Source organism: Nicotiana sylvestris, chromosome 4 (genome assembly GCF_000393655.2).
Source record: "Nicotiana sylvestris chromosome 4, ASM39365v2, whole genome shotgun sequence".
Taxonomy (NCBI): Eukaryota; Viridiplantae; Streptophyta; class Magnoliopsida; order Solanales; family Solanaceae; genus Nicotiana; species Nicotiana sylvestris.
This window is the reverse complement of record NC_091060.1, coordinates 115,737,203-115,760,785: the sequence shown is the minus strand read 5'-3', so window position 1 is coordinate 115,760,785 and position 23,583 is coordinate 115,737,203.

The following is a 23,583-nucleotide window of genomic DNA, read 5'->3' as shown; positions in this document are numbered from 1 at the left end:
CTGAGTAGGTTCCGGGATATTTTAGGCCAAAAATCATAGTTGTAGTAGGTCCAGAAGGGTTGCAGACCTCGGAATCCACCCGCGTGGTCCGTACAAAATGAAGTGCTGTTGCGGTAGGTGATGTGCGGACCGCACAAAATGCAATGCGGCCGCGGTGGGGAACATTTCACTAGTCCTACCTCGGAAGCTCATATCTTTTGATCTACAAGGAATTCTGAGATGATTCAAAACCAAAAGTTGTAGACCTTCGTGTCTAGTTTCCAAAAAGCTAAAGATATCGCAATGTGGACATTTGTAGCGAAAGTTATGGCCAAACTACTAAAACCTGTCACTGTAGAGGAAAGCCTGTACGGCTGCGGTCATTTTTGTGCGGACCGCGGTTGATTTTGTGTGGTCCGCGGAGGTGGAAATATGTGGGGTACTCTATAAATACGAGTTTTTCGGTTTTATTCGATATTTTGACCTAGAGAGCTTGGATTTTGGTTATTTTTCGATGTTTTTTAAAGAAATTCATCGGGTTAAGTAATTCTAACTCAGATTTGGCTAGAGTACATGAGTCTATCATTGAATTCATCATTTAATTCGTGATTTGGGATGGAATTTGGGAAGAAAATTGTGAAATCTTTCAAAAATGTAAAATGATGGTTTGAAGGACCAAATGGTATCAGAATTGGATATTTTCTTATGGTTAGACTCGTGAGAGTATAAGGATTCTAGTTTTGTGAACTTTGTCAAATTTCGAGATGTGGGTCCAGGGGTCGGGTTTGACCACTTTCTGGAATTTTGTGGTAATTCGATTGTTTTCGCTTGGGCTTTTTTCCTTTAGCATATTGTGACGTATTTGTTCTGATATTGGATAGATTTGACGCGCATGGAGGCCAATTCGAGGGGCAAAGGTGTCGCGAGCTAGAGATTTAGTCAGTTCGAGGTGAGTAATGATTGTAAATGATGCATTGAGGGTTTGAAACCCCGGATTGCACATCGTAGTGCTATATTGAGGTCAGACACATGCTTGATGACGAGCGTGAGGTCGTGCACTATTGGGGATTGTGACTTGGTTCGTCCCGATTGATGATTTTACCACGTATTTAGTTGAAACTTATTTTCTATCATCACGATTTGGGATGATTGCCATATTTGGGCTCCGTGCCAACTATTTGAACCCTTTAGGGATTTTTATTACCATTTCCTCACTGTTTTGAATTATTACTTGAACTCAGTCGCGTTATTTTCTACCGTTTTACTACTCAACCATTTTTACTCAGTTTTAAGACTTAAATGATATTTTAAATGATGTTTTGGGCTGAGAGATATTGTTTTACTATTGCCCGAGGGGCTTGTGATGATTTTTGGATAGAGCAAGGCCGAGGGCCTAGTTGTGAGGATGCACTGGTACTGGTATGAGTCTGAGGGCCTGAGATACATATATACTCCACGAGGTGGCTTGATTGAAATGAGGTCGAGGGCCTAGACTTGATGCCACGAGATGTCTTGATATTGTGCTTGGGCCATAAGGGGGCCCTCCCAAAGTTTGTACACCCCTATTGAGCGTGGGTACCCATTATGATGTGAGATTGAGCGCGAGGGGCTGGCATTCTTCTGAGATTGAGCCCAAGGGGCTGGTACTGTTTCTGAGATGTTGCCCGAGGGGCAGATTTGTTGATACTGTGCCCGAGGGGCGAACTTCTATTTGTTTACTTAGTTGTCAACTACCTGTTTTACTTGTTGAAAAGGGATTTTTACTTGATTCTTCACAGTTTTACTGTTTTAAGTGATTCTTTTACTACGTCATTATAGAATGTCGTATGCCTTACGTGTTTTCTTACCTTCAGTCATTATATTTATTACTCACTGGTTCGGAGTACTCACATTACTCCGTGCACCATGTGTGCAGATTCAGACGTCGCTGGTACCACTCCTGAGTGTTGATTCCTCTAGTTCCAGGCAGTTTTTCCGAGACTACGAGGTAGCTGTTGACGTCCGCAGCCCCGTGTCTCTACCTCTCTATCATTTCTGTTTCCTTTCAAACACTTGTAGTAGTTTATGACTTTATCAGACTAGTATTATGGTTTAGAGATGCTCGTGACTTGTGACACCCTGGGTAGGGCTATGTCGGGTTAGACTTTCCGCATTGTTATCGATATTTCTGCTATTTAGTATTGTTTAAATCAAGTTAAGACTATTTTTATGTTGATTAAATTCTTTAAAAGTTGAGTTGGGTTGAACTGTCTGGCCTTGTCTTCACGAGAGGTGACATCATGACCGAGTTCGGGGTTAGGGTCGTGACAAAGACCTAGCTTCAGCAATTTTTAGGAAGTTTGAATTATATCTCTCCTTTTATAAAGGATCTTGCTAAAAATATTGCACTTCATTATGATAGGCTAAAGAAGAATCCAAAAGCTTGGACTGATAGTCATACTGAATCAGTCAAGAGAATAAAACAGAAGGTTCATAACCTTTCTTGTTTAACTCTCGCTAATCCCACTTGGGCAAAGGTTGTGGAAACTGACGTCTCTGATATTGGCTATGGTGGGATATTGAAACAATATTCTCCATTAGATAAACAAGAATATCTTGTTCAATTTTATTCTGGAAAATGGAATGAATCCTAGAAGAATTATGCGGCTGTAGTTAAAGAAATTCTTGCTATTGTTAAATGTATTATGAAATTCCAAACTGACTTATACAATCAGAAATTTTTGATTAGAACTGATTGTCAGGCTGCAAAATTTATCTTTAATAAAAAATTTAAATATGATGTTTCCATACAAATGTTTGCAAGGTGGCAAGCTTTATGTGATGACCCAGAAATTTCATCTTTAATTTAAACATTAAATTCTATATTTTATGAAAATGTCAAGAGCTTACCCGCTATGAGTTAAGTATCATCTGAATAGTTGATGTGAATGGCGTTCCTTCTCTAGTAATATATTACTCATGAGGCCAATGTTGGTATTATTTTCATGTTGTGTTACGTTGATTGGATTATATGTATGTTGTTAGGATTGGTTTTTGGGATTCTTTGACAGGTGGGTAGGCCTAGTTACAAAGGAAACTCTGGCTAAATTTTTGGAAATTTTGGGAGTTAGTAAAAATTCGGGAAAATTTAAACGTGCGAAAGAAGAGGTAAGTTATGTTATGTGTTTGGGGGCGGACTCTACTTCTCATCTGACGACTTATTAACATGATGGATACCAATTGGATATGATAGCAAGTGTACGAAACATACTATAAGTGATATGAGGTAGAAGGAAGGTTCTAAGTCTAAGTCAAGTTGGAAAATTTCATAATAGACTAAAGTTGCAAATGAGTACGAGCAAGACCTCACTTTGGACGAGCATATCCACATGGATATAACGAGCTTTTTTTATTCACAACCTATCAAATTAAATCTCTTTGAGTCTAGTTTCCATAGCATCAAACCGTTCGTCATTTGAATACTCCTACAAGAAGTTATGATCAAATTATCGAAGGCTAGCAGAAAATTAAACTACCACGACGCCCCATGCGATGCCCCATGCGGCGTGCCTGTGGAGGAATCTAGAGAGCATTAGAAAACTTTTCTAAGCACATTTTGCACAGCTGCCCCATCCCTCGCGGCGCTCCATGCGCCACAACAGTACAAAAATGGGTTTTTAAGACCCGAACCCCATTTCATTTAACTCATTTAGGGTTTGTTATTTTGGGATTTTCTGGTGCTTTTAGAGACAGGAAAGAGCAATTCTAGAGAGAGGAAGAAGCTCAAGTTCCTTGTTCATCAAAAATCTTGTCCAAGCATTGAAATTGCATCAAAGGGTTGCTAAGGCTTCGAAGAGGTAAGAATTTCTTTTCCCCAATTCTTCAATTTCGAAATCTAACTAGAAATGGGTAATTAGTAAGATGATTCATGTATGTTTGAGTATTAGTTATACATGCTTGTAACAATAAGTTTATGGGAAGATTGTTGAGTTCAAATAGGCAAAGATTGGGTTAAAAATGGCAGAAATCTTCAAAACTTTAATTTATGATTTGAAAGGCAATCCGATGTCGGAATTCGATAATTTTTGTATGGTTGAACTCGTATCAGAACGAGTATTCGAATTTCGTATGTTTTTCCGGGATTCATGATGTGGGTCCCACTGTTGAATTTTAAAATATATTTCAAATTTTATCCGGAAAAATTAGTAAATTCATATGGAAATAATTCCTATGATTTGTATTGAGTGTATTGAATTATTATGACTAGATTTGAAGCTTTCGTACACGAATTTTCAAGGCAAAAGTTTATTGGTATCTTGAATTGGTTGCAAAGCGAGGTAAGTGTTTGGTCTAACCTTAGCTTAAGAGATTAGGAGATGTGTCCAATTTGCTATGTGTTATTTGTTGAGTACGATGTATAGGCATGGTGACGAGTATCTATACGTGTGACGACCCGACTCGTCGTCTCGTGAGTTACTGCCCCGTTTCCCCTATTTCCTATTTATTTATGCTTCATTATCAGTGTTGGGTGTGAACGAGTTGATTTGGATTGGTTTAGTAGGAAATGAGACACTTAGTCTCTTTAAGGAAGGTTTGTTTTGGAAAAGTCAACCGGACGTTGACTTATATGTTAAAGGGCTCGGATTTGAATCCTGATGATTCGGTTAGCTTCGGGGGATGATTTTTGACTTAGGAGTATGATCGAAAGTAATTTTGGACGTCCGGTGTAGAATTAGGCTTGAATTGGCGAAGTTAGTATTTTGGCGAATTCTGGTTGATCGGTGAGATTTTTATCCGAGAGTCGGAATGGAATTCTGAGAGTTGTTGTAGCTTCGTTAGGTGATTTGGGATATGTGTGCAAAATTTCAGGTCATTCGGATGTGGTTTGGTCGGGTTTTTGATCGAAGTGTATTTCGGAAGTTTTTAGAAAATTAGGCTTGAATTCTATGAGTTTTGGGTAATTTGATGTTGTTTGAGGTGTTTTGATGATTGGAAGAGGTTTGAATAATGTTATGAATTATGTTGGCATGTTTGGTCGGGGTCCCATGAGGCTCGGATAAGTTTTAGAAGAGTTTTCGGAAGATTTTTGTCGTTTGAGCATAAGTATGTAATGATCCAAAGGTCCATTTTTAGTTCTAGAAATTGAAATTTTATTTCGAGATTTCCAGAATTTAAATAATGAATTATAGGAGTGATCTGGAAAGTTTGGTCTAATTTCATCAAGTCGCGATTGGGTTTTTTTACACGAAACATGAGTTAATTTTTTAACGAGCGAAATGGATATTGAACTGATCAAATGAGCTTCTAATTGAGTTTTGACTGAAGGGCTATGTTCGTATTATTATTTGTGACTCATAGGAACAAGAATCATCGAATTCCGAGTTCGTATGATAGAGTTAGAGCCTTTTTAGTGAAACGAAAAGTTGCTGCAATTTTCTGGGCAATTTCTGCATTTTTCGCACGTGTGAACAGTAACCACACCTGCGTGAACACTATCCGTGTACAGTAAACATGAACAGTAAAATGCGATTTTCTGGACAGTGTATGATTAGGGCAGTCCGAGAGTTTTCTCATTTTTGGAGCTATGGAGCTCGGATTGAAGCGATTTTCGAAGCGATTTTCACCATATGGATTGGGGTAAGTGTTCTATATCCAAAAGTGATTATATTTAATGATTTCATGGTTATTTTCATCAAGAATTAGTGAATCAAATGGAAGAAATTGGAGAAAATTTGTAAACTTTTCAAAAAACGAAAATTCTAGATTTTGAAGCTGAATTGTTATCGGAATTTAGTAATTTTGGTATGGTTGGACTCGTGGTTGAATGGGTTGTCGAATTTTGTGAGTTTCGTCGAATTCCGAAGCGTGGGCCCGGGGGCCAGGTTTGAGCAATTTCGGGATTTTGATGTTAAATTGGATATTTTCGAGTGGGCTTCGCTCCCTTAGCATATTTTAATGATTATGTACTGATTGTGGATAGATTTGGAGCATCCGGAGGTCGATTCGTGCGGGCGAGGCATCGCGGGCTAGATTTTGGACCGGATCGAGGTGAGTAATTGATGTAAATGATGTCCTGGGGGTTTGAAACCCCGGAATTTCACATCGTAACTCTATATTGAGGTGACTTTCATACTGGATAACGGGTGTGGGGTAGATCACCGTTGGGGATTGTAACTTGGTCCGTCCCGAGAGATGTTTTTACCGTGTTTTCTACTTGAACTAAATTGAGAATCATACTTACTTGGATTTAATTGTTACATTTGGGCTTCTTGCCAATTATTTGAATCCTTCAGGGATTGATATCAATGCTTTCGCATATTTTGCATATCATTTGACCTCAGTCCAAGGTTTTAAATACTGTTTTGCAAACTCAGCCATCTTTCTAAGATTTGAAAACTTAAATGATATTTCGGGCTGAGAACTACTGTTTTACAAATGCCCAAGGGGCTTATGATGATTTCTGGACTGAGCATGGATCGGGTTGCGCGCCACAGCAGTGTTATATTGATATTGAGGCCGAGAGCCTGGTTGATTACATTGATATTGAGGCCGAGAGCTTGGGTGATTATACTGAGATTGATATGAGGCCGAGGGCCTAGATTTGATGCCACGAGATGGCTTGATATTGTGCTTGGGCTGTAGGAGCCCCTCCGGAGTCTGTACACACCCTCAGTGAGCGCCGTCGACGATAAATAAATAGATGGCTCGGGCTGCACGCCGCAGTGGGTACTAGAGTGTACCATCATATGCATTGCATTGCACTCGTGCATTTGTTTTTATCGGTTATACCTGTCTTAGTATTTGGTACTCTGATTTAATTGACTTGTTGCTTCACTATTTGTTGTTCTAAACTGCCAGTTATAGTTTACTTTGTATTTTTCCATGATTTCTTATTCTCAACCTTTATTTATGTTTATTACTCACTGGTCGGAGTACTCACATTACTCCCTGCACCTTGTGTGCAGATCCAAGTACACCACAGGCTAAGTGAGGAATTGTTTAGCTGAGCAGGCAGTATCCGGGAGTATTGAGGTAGCTGCATGGCGTTCGCAGCCTTGATATCTCCCCTCTATCTCTATCTTTTATTCCGTATTTTTCCTAGATAGACTTGTAATAGGTGGATATTCTGTATTAGAGGCACATATTCGTGACACCGGATTCTATTGGGCAATGGTGTGGTATTGTAATTGAACTTCCGCTGATTTTATTATTAATTATACACTTGAATGTAATGACTTAGTAAATTCTTTGTGATATTTATCTATAATCTGAATAAGAATTTGGGATAATGTTGTTGAATGGTCGGGCTTGCCTAGCAGTGTGTTGGGCGCCATCATGACCGGGGTTGGGGTCGTGACAATACGTTGGTGTCAAGCATGCCCGTGAGTCTTATACTATGATTAATGTGACTCTGTTTCATATTGTTCATGCTCTATATCATAATTTTTATTGAGGAATATAACTTGTGGAAGTATTATTGTTAATTAAACATGGTAGAATGTTGGCTCAAGTTGAGAAATTAATTATTGAACAAGGTAGAGCGTTGGCTCAAGTTAAGAATTGAATTGTTGAACATTGTAGAGCATTGGATCAAGTTAAGAATAGAATTGTTGAACATTATAGAGCGTTGACTCAAGTTGTAAATCGAGTTGTGAAGTAAACGTGAAAGAAGAAAGAAGAGAGAGAATCATGATATTGTCTCCCTTGCCAGGATGTTATTATTTTGATATTGTTTCCCTTGTCGGGATTTGATTGTTGTACTATTGTTCCCTTCCCGGGATTTTATTGAGATTTCATTTATTTCCTTACCCTTATTTCTTGTGATTATTGTTTGGGTGAGGAAGAGTGTTAAAGCACGAATGGTGATGTCGTGTATGATTTTGTGAGGAAGAGTGTAAAGCACGAAGGGTGATGTTGTGCCGCATGATGTACAATTCCGTGCCAATTATATTGATTTTATGGTGAGTATGAGAGTAAAAGCACGAAGGGTGATGCCGTGTAGTTTATATTTATTCTTATGGTGAGGACGAGAGTAAAAGTACGAAGGGTGATGCTGTGTACTTGTCCTTGATTTTCCTGATTCTTGCTGATAAATTTTATGTTGTCCTTTACGTTTATTTACTAATTTTTTGTTATTACTTGATTTTATTTTGATGTTATACATTCCCTTACCCTATTTTCCTTGTGATTGTTACTTGGGTGAGGAAGAGTGTAAAGCACGAAGGGTGATGCCGTGTATTGTTTTGGTGAGAGAGTGTTAAAGCACGAAGGGTGATGTCGTTTATTGTTTTGGTAAGAAACTGTTAAAGCACAAAGGGTGATGCCACGCACTTGTCTTTGATTTTCTGATTTTTATTGATAACTGAGTTATGGTTTCTCTACATTTAATTGATGGTTTCCTGTTGATACTTGTTGTACCCCGCAGCATGATTCCCCCTTCTTATTTTCAATTGAAATATGGTTATCCTCATATTTATTTGTTGTTCTTCTGTTATTATTCGATGTCGCCGCAACATGTTACCCTCTCCCATGCTTAACTGCACATTATTGTTCTTTTTTTTCACTATATGTGATTTAACTGCACAGGTTTATTTGGTAGTCTGGTCCTATCCTCGTCACTACTTCGTCGGGGTTAGGTTAGGCACTTACCAGCACATGGGGTCGGTTGTGCTGATACTACACTTTGCACTCTTTTGTGTAGATCCTAGTGCTGTAGACTTCGGACCATAGTGAGATTGCTGCTCCTTGTTCATCAGGCGACCCGAGGTAGTCCTGTAGGCGTCCGCAGGCCTTGGCATCTCCTTCTATCTACTATTCCTGTTTTGTTCGTGTATTTTCAGAGACAGTGTTGTATTTATTTCTTACAAACAATTATTTTAGTAGCTCGTGCACTTGTGACACCAGTTCTGGTATGGTTTTTAGACATCGCTATTATGATGGGATAATCACTTTACTTAGATTTTAAATTCCGCATTGTTTAGTTGTTATTAAATTGGTATAAAATGGCTAATATTATTCTAACGTTGGCTTGCCTAGCAAGTGAAATGTTAGGCGCCATCCTGGCCCCAAAGTTGGGAATTTTGGGACGTGACAAGTTGGTATCAGAGCACTAGGTTACATAGGTCTCACGAGTCACGAGCAAGCTTAATAGAGTCTGAAGGATCGGTATGGAGACGTCTGTGCTTATATTTCAGAGGCTATATGTCACGACCCGGATTTCCCACCATCGGGTGTCGTGATGGCGCCTACTGGAGCTAGGCAAGCCAAATGTTTAAAACACCTTTCCTGCTTTCTTTCAACAATATAATAAGAGAGACAAAATCTAAGCGGAAGACTTTAATTTTAAAACAACTGAAAACCAAAAGTGCGGAAGTTTAATACACATCACTACCTAAGGTCAGGGGTCACTAGCTCACGGACTACTACAGAAAACTACAAACAATGTCCGAAAGGAAATACATCATGTTTGTCTGGTACAAGATGAACAAACAAGAAACATGGAAAGGGACTTCGGCCTGTGAACGCCAGCTAGGCTACCTCGAGAGTACCTGGACTGAAGATAGCTCCCATAAGTCCTACTACTGCGGTCCGAAAGCTGCTCCCTGATATGTGCACAAAAATGCACAGAGTGAAGCATTAGCACAACCGACCCCATGTGCTGGTAAGTGCCTGGCCTAACCTCGTCGAAGTAGTGACGAGGCTAGACATGACCTACCACAATTAACCTGTACATATATATATAACAAGTGCAAGAAAACAATAACAAGATAATACAAAGCAAAGCTTGGAGGGGACATGCTATCGGGGAGTAACAGATAAAAATGAAATATCGGAAATAAACAGAAGAAACTCCGGTTTCCATAATATATATATATATATATATATATATAGTGGACGGCGTGCCACACGATCCCATAATATCATATATAAGTGGACGGCGTGCCACACGATCCCACAATATCATATAGAAGTGGACGGCGTGCCACACGATCCCATAATATCATATATAAGTGGACAGCGTGCCACACGATCCCATAATATCATATATAAGTGGACGGCGTGCCACACGATCCCATAATATAGTTCATAATATCTGACTTCATATAGTAGACCCCTTCAGGGGAGAATAACATCTCAATACCTTTAACCCGGCAAGGGTATAGCTAACAACCCAAAATATCCCGACAAGGGAGAGTATATATATGAGTCTACCCATCCCGGCAAGGGAGTAATCACAATGCATTCTCTTTTTAAATCACTTCTTCCTCAACTAACACATTCATGTTCGAGCTAACGCTCCAAGAGTACACCAATCACAATTCTACCTCGACCGTTCATATCATATGAAACTCATCAAATAAACAAGGAGCTTGTGTCACATTATTCGAATTAAAAGAAATCAAGACTCACGGTCATGCTAGACTCCGGTGCATAGATAACCGTCACCATGCCTATACACCGTACTCCACATTAGCAAGTAGCAAATATCATCCTAATCCTATTCACTCGAGCCAAAGTTAGAATAAACACTTACCTCGAATGCTCCAAACTCAACTCACGCTTCTAGTATAGCTTTACCTCATGATTCCACCACCAATCCGCTCGAATCTTGTCATAAGTTACTCAATCACATTAATAATTACTAAATGGATCAATCCCAATGCATGAAAATAATTTTTACAAGGTTTTTCCCAAAAAGGTCAAAAACACCCCCGTACCCACGTGGTCGAAACTCGAGGTTCGGACCAAAACCCAGTTACCCATTCTCCCACGAATCCAAGTATATGCTTTGTTTTGAAATCGGACCCCAAATTGAGGTCCAACTCCTCAATTTGTAGAAAACCTAGGTTCTACCCAAAACACCCAATTTCCCCCATGAAAATCTTTGTTTTGAAGTTGAAATCATGTTAAAAGATGTTAAGAAGTGAAGAAAATGAGGTAGAAATCACTTACCAATCGTTTTGAAGAAGAAAAGTTGTTTGGAAAATCGCCTCTTAGGTTTTGGGTTTTTGAAAAGTGCAAAAAATGACTGGAAATCCTGAATTTATATATATACTGGGGCTGGCGCGGACCGCGCAGAAATGCACCGCGGCCGCATGGCTGCCAGCACGGACCGCGCGGAAATGTACTGCAGCTGCACCGAGGGTGAGAAGAAGTGGGCTCTTTCTGAACCCACCCAGCGCGGACCGCACTGACTTGGTGAGCGGCTGCGCTGGTCGGCCTGGTCATCCCCCTCTGAACCCTACCACGTGGACCACACAGAAAAGTGTCGCGGCCGCGTGGCTGCCAGCGCGGACCGCGCGGAAATGGCCGCGTCGGACCTGCAACACCTGAATCTGCATTTTTTTATAAGTTAAGACCTCCCGGGCCCCACTCGAAACTCACCCGAGCCCTCGGGGCTCCAAACCAAACATGCACACAACCTTAAAACATCTTACGGACTTACTCATGCAATCAGATCGCCAAGATAACATCATATACATAGAATCAAGCCTCAAAACACATGATTTTCTCTCAACTTTCATAAAACTCATATTCCCCATTTTAAGTCCGAAACACATCATATGACGTCCGTTTTTAGCCAAACTTTACAGATAGTGCTTAAAACATATTTAAGACTCGTACCGGTCGTCGGAACCAAAATGCGAGCCCGATACCACAGGTTTCCGATCAATTTTCTTCTTCATTTTCCTTAATTAATTTCAGAAAACAATTTCCCACAAAAATTCATTTCTCGGGCTTGGGACCTCGGAATTTACTTCCGAGAACACGCCCAAGACCCATATTTTTCTACGAACCCTCAGGAATTGTTGAATCATAGGTTTGGGTCCGTTTCCCAAAAATGTTGACCGGAGTCAATATTATGCATATTAATATCAAAATTCATCAAAATTTTCACAAAATTCACATATTCTAACATAAAACTTTCCGGCTACACGCCCGAACTGCGCACGCAAATCGAGGCAACTAAAAACGAGGTTTTCAAGGTCTCGGAAGCATGGAACAAGGAATAATTACGGTGATGACCCTTTGGGTCGTCACATTCTCCACCTCTAAAACAACCATTCGTCCTCGAACTGACAAAAGAAAGACGTACCTGAGTCGGGAAATAAATGAGGATAACGGCTCCGCATATCGGACTCGGACTCCCAGGTCGATGCCTCCGGAGGCTGACCTCTCCACTAAACACGCACCGAAGGAAAACTCTTCGACCTCAACTGTCGAACCTGCCGGTCTAGAATAGCCACCGGCTCCTCTTCATATGACAGATCTTTGTCCAATTGGACAGTGCTGAAATCTAACACTTGCGATGGATCTCCGCGATACTTCCGGAGCATAGATACATGAAACATGGGATGCACAGCTGACAAGATAGGTGGCAAGGCAAGTCTATAAGCCACCTCTCCCACACAATCAAGAATCTCAAATGGACCGATGAACCTAGGGCTGAGCTTGCCCTTCTTCCCAAATCTCATCACGCCCTTCATAGGCGATACATGGAGCAATACCCTCTCCCCAACCATGAAAGCAACATCTCTGACCTTGCGGTCTGCATAACTCTTTTGTCTGGACAAAGTTGTATGAAGTCTATCCTGAATAATCTTGACCTTGTCCAAGGCCTCCTGAACCAAATCAGTACCCAATAATTGAGCCTCTCCCGGCTCAAACAATCCAACTGGAGATCGACATCGCCTACCATACAACGCCTCATACGGAGCCATCTGGATGCTGGACTGGTAGCTGTTGTTGTAGGCGAACTCTGCTAAAGGCAAAAACTGGTCCCACGAGCCTCCAAAATCAATAACACAGGCTCGGATCATATCTTCAAGAATCTGAATAGTTCTCTCGGACAGACCATCCGTCTGGGGATGAAACGCTGTACTCAACTCAACCTGGGTGCCCAAATATTGCTGAACTGCTTTCCAGAAATGCGAGGTAAACTGCCTACCTCGATCCGAAATGATAGATAGCGGTACCCGATGAAGGCGAACAATCTCCCTGATATAAATCTCGGCTAACCTTTCAGACGAATAGGTGGCTGCAATAGGAACAAAATGCGCTGACTTAGTCAGCCTATCAACAATAACCCAAACCGCATCAAACTTCTTTCGAGTCATCGGAAGTCCAGTAACAAAATCCACAGTAATCCTCTCCCACTTCCACTCGGGAAGCTCAATCCTCTGAAATAAACCACCGGGCCTCTGATGCTCGTACTTAACTTGCTAACAGTTCAAACAACGAGCCACATATGCAACAATGTCTTTCTTCATTCTACGCCACGAATAGTTCTGCCTCAAATCCTGATACATCTTCGCGGCCCCGGGTGAATAGAATACCGAGAACTGTGGGCCTCCGCTAAGATCAACTCTCGAATCCCATCAACATTGGGCACACAAACTCGCCCCTGCAATCTCAATACACCATCATCATCTAAGGTTACTTTCTTGGCACCTCCACGCTGCACCGTGTCTCTCAAGACACACAAATGGGGATCATCGAATTGCCGATCACGAATACGCTCCAATAACGAAGAACGAGCCACCGTGCAAGCTAATACTCGACTAGGCTCAGAAATGTCCAACCTTACAAACTGATTGGCCAAAGCCTGAACATCCAAAGCAAGCGGTCTCTCACCGACCAGAATATAAGCAAGACTGCCCATACTGGCTGACTTCCTACTCAAGGCATCGGCCACCACATTGGCCTTTCCCGGGTGATATAAGATAGTGATGTCATAATCTTTCAACAGTTCCAACCACCTCCTCTGCCTCAAATTCAACTCCTTTTGCTTGAACAAATACTGAAGACTCTTATGATCCGTGAACACCTCACACGCCACACCATACAGATAGTGCCTCCAAATCTTCAATGCGTGAACAATGGATGCCAACTCCATATCATGCACTGGATAGTTCTTATCATGAACCTTCAACTGCCTCGAGGCATAGGCAATGACCTTGCCATCCTGCATCAACACTGCACCAAGTCCAATACGAGATGCATCATAATAGACTGTATTAGGGCCCTGAACCTGTGGGCAAAACCAACACCGGTGCCGTCGTCAGAGCTGCCTTGAGCCTCTGAAAGCTCGCCTCACACTCGTCTGACCATCTGAACTGGGCACCTTTCTGGGTCAATCTGGTCATAGGGGCTGCAATGGATGAAAACCCCTCCATGAACCGACGGTAGTAACCTGCTAACCCTAGAAAACTCCGAATCTCCATAGCTGAAGCTGGTCGAGGCTAGTTCTTGACTGCCTCTATCTTCTTCGGGTCTACCTGAATACTTGCTGCTGATATGACATGACCCAGGAATGCGACCGAACTCAACCAAAACTCGTACTTCGAGAACTTAGCATACAACTGACTATCCTTCAGGGTCTGAAGAATCGCTCTGAGGTGTTGCTCATGCTCCTCCTAACTGCGGGAGTATATAAGAATATCTTCAATGAAGACTATCACGAACAAGTCCAAATAAGGTCTGAAAACTCGTTTCATCAACTCCATGAACGTTGCTGGGGCATTAGTCAATCCGAATGACATGACCAAAAACTCATAGTGCCCATACCGAGTGCGAAATGCTATCTTAGGGACATCAGACGCCCTAATCCTCAGCTGGTGGTAGCCAGATCTCAAATCTATCTTTGAAAACACCCTCGCACCCTAAAACTAGTCGAATAAATCGTCGATCCTCGGCAGTGGGTACTTGTTCTTAATCGTCACCTTGTTCAATTGCCGGTAATCATTGCACATCCTCATCGAACCATCCTTTTTCTTCACAAATAGCACCGGTGCGCCCCAATGCGAAACACTAGGTCTAATGAAACCCTTCTCAAGTAAATCCTTAAGTTGATCCTTTAACTCTTTCAATTCTGGTAGCGCCATACGATACGGCGGAATGGAAATGGGTTGAGTGCCCAGAGCCAGATCAATACAAAAATCAATATCCCTAGGACGATTTGCTTTTGGCTGACCCCTACCTATAGCGGTCTGAGCTCCACCTCTAAGGCCTCTAACTCCACCTCTATGTCCTTTACCCCCGCCTCTAGCTGGCTGGGCAGGCTGTGGGGCAACTGGTGCCTGAATCATCGGGCGAGGACCCTGCTGGTGCGAGCTGATGGAAGCTTGAGGGCAATATCTGGCAATGTGACTCATATCGCCGCAAGTATAACAAGCCCTCGGCTACTGAGAATAACGAAGTGGTGGTGCACTGATAGGTGCTGATGGGGAACTGTAGAGCTGCTGGTCAGAATACTGCAGTTGAGAACCACGACCACCTGGTGTACCATGAGAAGCCTGGAGAGCTGACTAAAAGGGTCTCGAAGGATGGCCTCTACCATAAGAATCCCTACCTCAAGATGAGGTACCACTTAATCTACCCCAATGACGGGGCCTCTTATTAGACCCATGACCTCCTCCCTGATAAAGTGCCAGCTCTATCCGATGGGCACCATTTGTCGCCTCCAGAAATGTAATCTCACTCCCGGCACTTATGGCCATCTGAACACGGATCGGCTGAACCAACCCATCGACAAACCTCCGCACCCTCTCTCTCTCTCAGTGGGAAGTATCACAATAGCATGACGAGTGAGATCAATAAACCGGGTCTCATACTGGGTAACCGTCATAGGACCCTGCTGAAGATGCTCAAACTGCCTGCGAAGAGCATCTTGCTGAGTAACTGGAAGAAACTTCCCCAGAAATAACTCTGAAAACAGATCCCAGGTCAATGATGGCGACCCTGTTGGCATGGCTGAGCAGAAATCCCTCCACCAAGTGTTGGCGGATCCGACCCCATTGGTATCTACAATGCCCATAGTCCGTAGAACCTCATAACAGCTGAATATAAAATCCTGAGCATCCTCTGAGGGGGTGCCACTATATGTGGTTGTGAAGAGCTTGGTGAAACGATCAAGCCTCCACCAAGCATCCGCGGACATAGCCGCACCATCGCTAGACTGAGCTGCAATACCTGGCTGGGCTGCCACAGCTGGCTGAACTGCCACGGCTGGCTGAACTGCTGGAACCTGAGCTTGAGGAGCTACCGGCTCTAGAGTACGAGTATCGGGAGTCTGAACTCCTCCCCCAGCCTGATATGTGGCTGGAGCTACGGGAAGCAAACCCGCTCTAGAAATGCCCTCCATAAATCCTACCAGTCAGACCAAAGCATCCTGAAGCACTGGAGTGGCTATGAAAGCCTCTGGGACCTAAGGTGGGCCCACCGGAGCTGCTGGAGCTAGAACCCCTTCGTCGTAGTCAACATGAGGCTCCACCTCTGGGACTACCGCTTGGGGCTGAACTCTGCCCCGGCCTCGGCCTCTCCCCCTGCCCCTGATAGGAGCTGCTGCTGGGGGCTCGGGCTGCTGTGCAATAGAACAGGAAGCACGTGTCCTCGCCATCTGCGAAAGAACAGAGTGGAAAGACAATCAGTACTTGAGAAACAAAATCTCACGACAAGAATAAACAAGGTGAAGTTTTCCTAACTAAGCAGCCTCTGCGGGATAAATACATACGTCTCTGTACCGATCCCTCAGACTCTACCGAGCTGTCCGTGGGTTGTGAGACCTAAGTAACCTAGTGCTCTGATACCAACTTGTCACGACTCGGATTTCCCACCATCGGGTGTCGTGATGGCGCCTACTATCTGAGCTAGGCAAGCCAAATGTTTAAAACAACTTTCCTGCTTTCTTTCAACAATATTATAAGCGAGACAAAATCTAAGCGGAAGACTTTAATTTTAAAACAACTGAAAACCAAAAGTGCGGAAGTTTAATACACATCACTACCCAAGGTCTGGTGTCACTAGCTCACGGACTACTACAGAATACTACAAACAATGTCCGAAAGGAAATACATTATGTTTGTCTGGTACAAGATGAACAAACAAGAAACATGGAAAGAGATGTCGGTCTGCGAACGCCAGCTAGGCTACCTCGAGAGTCCCTAGACTGAAGATAGCTCCCAGAAGTCCTACTGCTGCGGTCTGAAAGCTGCTCCCTGATCTGTGCACAAAAATGCACAGAATGCAGCATCAGCACAACCGACCCCATGTGCTGGTAAGTGCCTGGCCTAACCCCGAAGAAGTAGTGACGAGGCTAGACAGGACCTACCACAATTAACCTATACAGATATATATAATAAGTGCAAGAAAACAATAACAAGATAATACAAAGCAAAGCTGGGAGGGGACATACTATCGGGGAGTAACAGATAAAAATGAAATATCGGAAATAAACAGAAGAAACTTCGGTTTCCATAATATATATATATATATATATATATATATATATATAGTGGACGACATGCCACACAATCCCATAATATCATATATAAGTGGACGGCATGCAACACGATCCCACAATATCATATATAAGTGGACAGCGTGCCACACGATCCCATAATATCATATATAAGTGGACGGCATGCAACACGATCCCACAATATCATATATAAGTGGACGGCGTGCCACACTATCCCATAATATCATATATAAGTGGACAGCGTGCCACACGATCCCATAATATCATATATAAGTGGACGGCGTGCCACACGATCCCATAATATCATATATAAGTGGACGGCGTGCCATACGATCCCATAATATCATATATAAGTGGACGGCGTGCCACACGATCCCATTTAACAATATATAGGTGGACGGCGTGCCACACGATCCCAATTCATCCTTATCATAGTGCACAATATGTCACCGGCAATGGAGGCCAATAACCAAGTGGACGGCGTGCCACACAATCCCATAATATCATATATAAGTGAACGGCGTGCTACACGGTCCCATAATATAGTTCATAATATCTAACTTCATATAGTAGACCCCTTCAAGGGAGAATAACATCTCAATACCTTTAACCCGGTAAGGGTACAACTAACAACCCAAAATATCACGACAATGGAGAGTATATATATCAGTCTACACATCCCGGCAAGGGAGTAACTCACAACGCATTCTCTTTTTAAATCACTTCATCCTCAACTAACACATTCATGTTCGAGCTAACGCTCCAAGAGTACACCAATCACAATTCTACCTTGACCATTCATATCATATGAAACTCATCAAATAAACAAGGAGCTTGTGTCACATTATTCGAATTAAAAGCAATCAAGACTCACGGTCATGCTAGACTTCGGTGCATAGATAACCGTAACCATGCTTATACATCGTACTACACATTATCAAGTAGCAAATATCATCCTAATCCTATTCCCTCGAGCCAAAGTTAGAACAAACACTTACCTCGAATGCTCCAAACTCAACTCACGCTTCTAGTATAGCTTTACCTCTTGATTCCACCACCAATCCGCTCGAATCTAGTCATAAGTTACTCAATCACATTAATAATTACTAAATGGATCAATCCCAATGCATGAAAATAATTTTTACAATGTTTTTCCCAAAAAGGTCAAAAACACCCCCGGACCCACGTGGTCGAAACTCGAGGTTCGGACCAATACCCATTCTCCCACGAATCCAAATATATGCTTTGTTTTGAAATCGGACCCCAAATTGAGGTCCAACTCCTCAATTTGTAGAAAACCTAGGTTCTACCCAAAACACCCAATTTCCCCCATGAAAATCTTTGTTTTGAAGTTGAAATCATGTTAAAAGATGTTAAGAAGTGAAGAAAATGAGTTAGAAATCACTTACCAATCGTTTTGAAGAAGAAAAGTTGTTTGGAAAATCTCCTCTTAGGTTTTGGGTTTCTGAAAAGTGGAAAAAATGACTGAAAATCCCGAATTTATATATATGATGGGGGCTGGCGCGGACCGCGCAGAAATGCACCGCGGCCGCGTGGCTGACAGCGCGAACCGCGCGAAAATGTACTGCGGCCGCGCCGAGGGAGGGAAGAAGTGGGCTCTCTCTGAACCCACCCAGCGCGGACCGCACTGATTTGGTGCGCGGCCGCGCTGGTCGGCCTGGTCACCTCCCTCTGAACCCCACCACGCGGACCACATCGAAAAGTGTCGCGGTCGTGTGGCTGCCAGCGCGGACCGCACGGAAATGGCTGCGGCCGCGTCGGACCTGCAACACCTGAACCTGCATTTTTTTTAAGTTAAGACCTCCTGGGCCCCACTCGAAACTCACCCGACCCCTCGGGGCTCCAAGCCAAACATGCACCCAACCTTAAAACATCTTACGGACTTACTCGTGTGATCAAATCACCATGATAACATCATATACATAGAATCAAGCCTCAAAACACATGAGTTTTTCTCAAATTTCATAAAACTTAAATTCCCCGTTTTAAGTCCGAAACACGTCATATGACGTCCGTTTTTAGTCAAACTTTACAGATAGTGCTTAAAACATATTTAATACTTGTACCGGGCATCGAAACCAAAATACGATCCCGATACCATAGTTTTCCGATCAATTTTCTTCTTTATTTTCCTTAATTAATTTCAGAAAACAATTTCACACAAAAATTCATTTCTCGGGCTTGGGACCTCCGAATTTACTTCCGGGCACACGCTCAAGTCCCATATTTTTCTACAGACCCTCCAGAATCGTCGAATCACAGGTCCGGGTCCGTTTCCCCAAAATGTTGACCGAAGTCAATATTATGCATATTAATATCAAAATTCATCAAAATTTTCACGAAATTCACATATTCTAACATAAAAACTTTCCGGCTAGGCGCCCGACCTGCGCACGCAAATCGAGACAACTAAAAGCAAGGTTTTCAAGGCGTCAAAAGCACAGAATAAGGAAGAATTACGGTGATGACCCTTTGGGTCGTCACACTATGGAGTTTAAGAACAATTTCACTTCTATTCTTCTCTGTCATGCGAATTTATTCTATCGTTGATGATTGAACTCCTCTATTCTTATTCTCTCACAAATATCAACAACACACACTGTGTCTACAGCCGGACAAAAGATGGAGCCCCAGTGACATCTACGACAAGGGGCAGAGGCAGAGCCCAGTCTAGAGCTCGAACATCAGTGCATATTGTAGAGCCTCAGGTGGATTTAGAAGCAGAAGTTCCAGCTCAGTCAACACCTGTTGGACGAGTTTAGGTTCCAGAGGGATGCATTATGGGGAAGTCCACTATCAAAGGATGGATTAAGGAGTCATGTGTTATATCAGTTATGGCCTGAGATGCATATATGTGATACCGAAAGGCTCCCAAATAATTTACACATATTTAAGGCCTGAGACTTTGCAAGGGATAAGGTTGAGACTTGTGGTATGTCTGCCTCCTTAATAATCCAATACTTTAGTATCAGAGGAGTTAGAAATATAACTTTAAATTTATAGAAGGTCTACTCAGTGTGGAAGTCACGGTTGCGGATTTTGGGGTGCTTCGGAGGAAGTACAGTGGTTGACGACCTTCTAGACTATATAGCTCGTGCCAAGATTTATTGGTATGGAGCTCTACTTTTATGATAGTTGTGCATAACTTGGGGAAATGTTACACGAAGGAAGAATCGAGAAGTTAGTGAAGAAATAGGTCAGCTCGGCGGTGTTGGGCTAGCATAGTAAAGGAAGAAGTTGACCTTATGAAAGGTAATATTCCATTGGTATTTGTGGCAAGTTTATAAAAAGGGTATACCAGCCAATATAAACACCACCTACTTTGGCTCAATTCTCAGAAATATTTTTGAAAGAATTTGGTCCCTAGACTCTCTATAAATGCGTGATGCATGGAGTTTGAATGGTTACGTCAACGCACCATAATGGTGTCAGAACATGTCGTCAGGTTCAATAGGTTAGTCGTCATACTCATACTTTGGTTCCTATCCAGAGAGCAAGCCCATAGACTCATTAAAGGACTCAATTATGATCTTAAAATTTTGTATGACTCATGAGTTATAGCTTGATACTTCATTTCGGCTAGTGGTAGAAATTGCCAAAATGATAGAATGTGTCCGGGATGAGGAAAAGGGGAAGCTAAGGAGACCAAGTGGTCTCGAGGCTTTGGATGATTCAATGGATTCTACTCTACAACTATAAATCATTATGGTAGTGGCTCGGGCAGTCGGCCAGACCAATCCATATATCAGATTAATTAGGATGCTCCAGTAAGTTCTTTTAATGCACCACCACCACGAGGTTCCTACAATGGTTATTCCAATTATTTGGCACAGACTCGGTATGAGCAGCTGAACCCGCAAAAAAGGGGTTGTTGTGAATGTGGTGGTACTAAGAACATCATGAGTAAATTGTCCTAGACTTGGGAGAAACATATTTCATCAAAAAACTTAGGCTATGTGCCCCATTGCAGTTACTACTCTACTTACATGACCAGCTAGAGCAGGGATCAGGATGTTAGAGGTGGAGGTCATAGCCCGTTGATATATTTTCTATGGTATGGCTGAGGTCGCTACACCAGATGGTGTCGTTACAGGTACGGTCTCGAATTATTATAAAGTAACAATTTTTTTAACTTGATTTGGTTCTGAGCATCGAGGCAAATCCTTTTAATATGCTCCACTCATAAGTGATCTCTGTAACCCTGAAATCTACTTATGAGAATACTCCTATTGGGAGATTATATGGAGATAGGTATGTCTATCATTATGTGTTGGTCAGTAAAATAGTTGTGAGGCTAAGAATGACTTTTGTTAATCATTTCGGTACGTTGATGTAATTTCAAGATAATTGATTTCAATTGTGAATTATATGACCTACCATTATGAGGGTTCATTATATGTTGTAATTTTGTTTAACGAAAATTATTTAAAAGAAGAAAGAAAGGAAATGGAAAATTTTAGTTGGCACAATGTGCAAAATGCTTGTAATTCAGAGTTGAGGACGAGATCCTTGCATTTTTATATGATGTGAAAATTTTAAACTGGACTACGAGCCGCGTTGGAAGTTATATAAGGACGAATCTTTGTGATGAAAATTCTAGTGTTTAAATCCTCCCTTGTGAAATTAAATTTGTACATAGTACTAATAGGGAGTCATGCTTGTTAGGTTTATTTGAAAATTCTTATATGAAATTTACTGTGCATAATTTGCCAAATTCGTGTTGTAATTTTTGAGTTCAAACCTATGAGGTGTGTGCCCGCCTAGGAGGCATTAAATGTGACTCATTAATTCAGGCAATCAATTATGATGTCTTCATGCCTCGCATCTCTTTATCGGTATTGTGAAGATTTGAAACGAGAGTTTTATTAATGTGAAGTTAATTGACAATTCTATAATAGATTATGAACAACTATTAAGACCAGATTGACCCATAATGGTGTTCCATTAAGATGGTCAGGCGAGTGTGAGTCGTGCTTTCAGAAGCTCAAGATTGCTTTGACTACGACACGTTGGTGTTTAGTAGGTTACTATGGAAGATGATGGAGTTTTTTGGATGCAGGGTCGTAATTGTGTTCCTAATAGGGATGTGATTCACGAATTAATTCTTGAATATGCCCACTGTTCACGGTATTCTACTCATCCAGGTACCGTCAAAATGTATAAAGATTTGTGGCAACATTATTGGTGGAGGAGAACGAAAACTGATATAAATGCATATATAGCACAATGTTTGAATTGTCAATAGGTAAAGTATGAACATTAGAGACCTGGTGGTTTGGTAGAGAAGTTAGAAATTTTCTGAGTGGAAATGGGAGTGTATCACTATGGATTTTGTTGTTGGACTCCTACGGACTCGAAAAAAGTTCAATGCGGTATGGATCATTGTTGATAGGTTGACCAAGTCAGTACATTTTATTCCAGTGGCAGTTACCTATTCTTCATAGTGATTAGCGAAGATTTGCATCGGCGAAATTGTTCGCCTTTACGGTGTGCCCGTGTCTATTATATCAGATTGAGGTACGCAATTCACCTCACACTTTTGGAGGACTATACAACTTGAGTTAGGCACGCAAGTTGAGTTGAGTACAACATTTTGCCCCCAGACAGACAGACAATCCGAGTGTGCTATTCAGATATTGGAGGACATGTTTCATGCTTGTGTGATGGATTTTGGAGATTCTTGGTATCAACTCTTGCCACTTGAGGAGTTTGCCTATAATAACAGCTACCAGTCTAATATCCAGATGGCTCTGTATGAAGTATTATACGGGAGGCAATGACGTTCGCTAGTTAGCTGGTTTGAACCGGGAGAGGCTCGGTTGTTAGGTACTGATTTGGTACAGGATGCCTTAGATAAGGTCAAGATCATCCAGGATCGACTTCGCACAGCTCAATCTAGTCAAAAGAGTTATGTCGACCGTAAGCTAAGTGATGTTTTATTCATGACTAGGAAAAGAGTATTGCTTTGGGTATCACCTATAAGAGTTGTAATGAGATTCAGAAAGAAGGGCAAGTTAAGCCCTAGGTATATCGGACCCTTTGAAATTCATGAAATTGTGGGTGAAGTAGCCTACGAGCTTGCACTACCACCTATCTTATCAGCAGGTCATCTGGTATTCCATGTGTCCATGCTCCAGAAATATCATGGTGACCCGTCTCATATATTAGATTTCAGCTCAATCCAGTTGGACAAATATTTGACATATGAAGAGGAGCCGTTAGCTATTCTAGACCGGCAAGTTTGATAGTTAGGATCAAAGGGTTATACTTCAGTTCGGGTGCGATGGAGAGGTCAACCGATCGAGGCAGCTACCTGGGGATTCGAGTCGGACACATAGAGTAAA